This window comes from Chrysochloris asiatica, unplaced genomic scaffold, assembly GCF_000296735.1.
Source record: "Chrysochloris asiatica unplaced genomic scaffold, ChrAsi1.0 scaffold00143, whole genome shotgun sequence".
NCBI classification, from domain to species: Eukaryota; Metazoa; Chordata; class Mammalia; order Afrosoricida; family Chrysochloridae; genus Chrysochloris; species Chrysochloris asiatica.
Genome location: NW_006408661.1, coordinates 3,537,316 through 3,538,785, shown reverse-complemented (window position 1 = coordinate 3,538,785; position 1,470 = coordinate 3,537,316). Strand labels below are relative to the sequence as shown.

Sequence of the window (1,470 nt, the reverse complement as noted above, 5' to 3'; positions counted from 1 at the left end):
TTAATCTGTGTCTTGCTTTAACAGTGTTTGGATGGAACGGATCCAGGGACATCCCCACCTCCAGCCTCGGACCACCTCTAACAACTTCTTGGGGCACAATCTCTTCTCTAGGACCATCTTCTTGAGCATTCCCTGTAACTGGAACCATCTAAACACCATTGTGTTTGTGTGTGTGTGATTAGATCCAAATCTTCGACCAACCATGAGCTCTCAGATCTGTCAGAATTATTCCACTGAAGCAGAGGCCGGCATCAACCATCTGGTTAGTCTGTATCTGCAGGCTTCTTATACCTACCTCTATCTGGGCTTCTATTTCGATCGCGAAGATGTGGCTTTGGGAGGTGTGGGACACTTCTTCCCATGAGTTGTTGAAGGAGAAACACCAGGGTGCTGAGTGTCTCTTGAAACTGCAAAACCAACGTGGTTGTCGCACAGTCTTCCAGGATGTGCAGAAGCCCTCCTAAAATGAGTTGTGAAGAACCCTGGATGCCATGAAAGCCGCCCTGGTCCTGGAGAAGAAGAACCTGAACCAATCTCTTCTGAATCTGCACACTGTAGGTGCAGACCCCCACCTCTGTGACTTTCTGGAGAATCATTTCCTCGACGTGGAGGTGAAAGTTATCAAGAAGATGGGCGACTACTTGACCAACCTCTGTAGAATGGTTGGTCCCCATGCAGGGCTGGGCGAATACCTCTTTGAGAGGCTCACTCTCAAGCAAGACTAGGAAGAGCCTGTGGAGCCCCGCAATCTGCGTTCCCCTGCTCTCCACAGACCTTCTGCCTGAACCTTGCTCTCCAGCCACAAAGGCAACATAGTCAATACCTTGGAGCCCCTCTTCTCCCAAGCTGTGGACCAAAGGAAAACAATAAAGCTTCCTTTTTACAGAAAAAAAGAAAAAGAAATCAAATGACAGGGAAAAAAGGAAAAGAAAGAAAGAAATCAAATGATGTTGCATTGAGCGAATCTATTGCAAAACACCTTTTTAAAGTATCCAAAAGCTAAGATGCCATGTTGAGGACTAAGGCGTACCTAATCCAATCCATGGTATTTTTAACCACCCATTATGAAGGAGTCCGGTTAATGCGCTGGTTTATAAAGTCAGTTTGAACCACAAGGTTGGCAGTTCAAGCTCAACAGCCGGTCCTTGGCAATCTGATAGAGGGTGCTATGTGTCAGAACTGACTTGACAGCACTTAACAACAGCAATATTGATTGTACCATGGACTGCCAGAAAAATGAACAAATCTGTCTTAGAATAAGTATAATCAAAACATTCCCTCTTGTTAAATGTTGTTGAGTCAGTTAAGATTCTTAACCACCCTATGCAGGTATCCAAGGAGTAGCTGGTGGGTTTGAAATGCTGACCTTGAAGTTAGCAGTCTAATGCTTATCCTACAGTGCCACACCAGGAGAAGAGAAGATAGTGAGATTTCATCTCACTTACTTTGGACATGTTTTCAGGAGGAACA

At 45.2% G+C, this 1,470-nt stretch overlaps 1 pseudogene; it reads left to right on the top strand.

The window, feature by feature from the left end:
• Nucleotides 1-202: 202 nt before the first annotated feature.
• Nucleotides 203-725, top strand: LOC102827318 (annotated as a pseudogene).
• The last annotated feature ends 745 nt before the right edge of the window (nucleotides 726-1,470 follow it).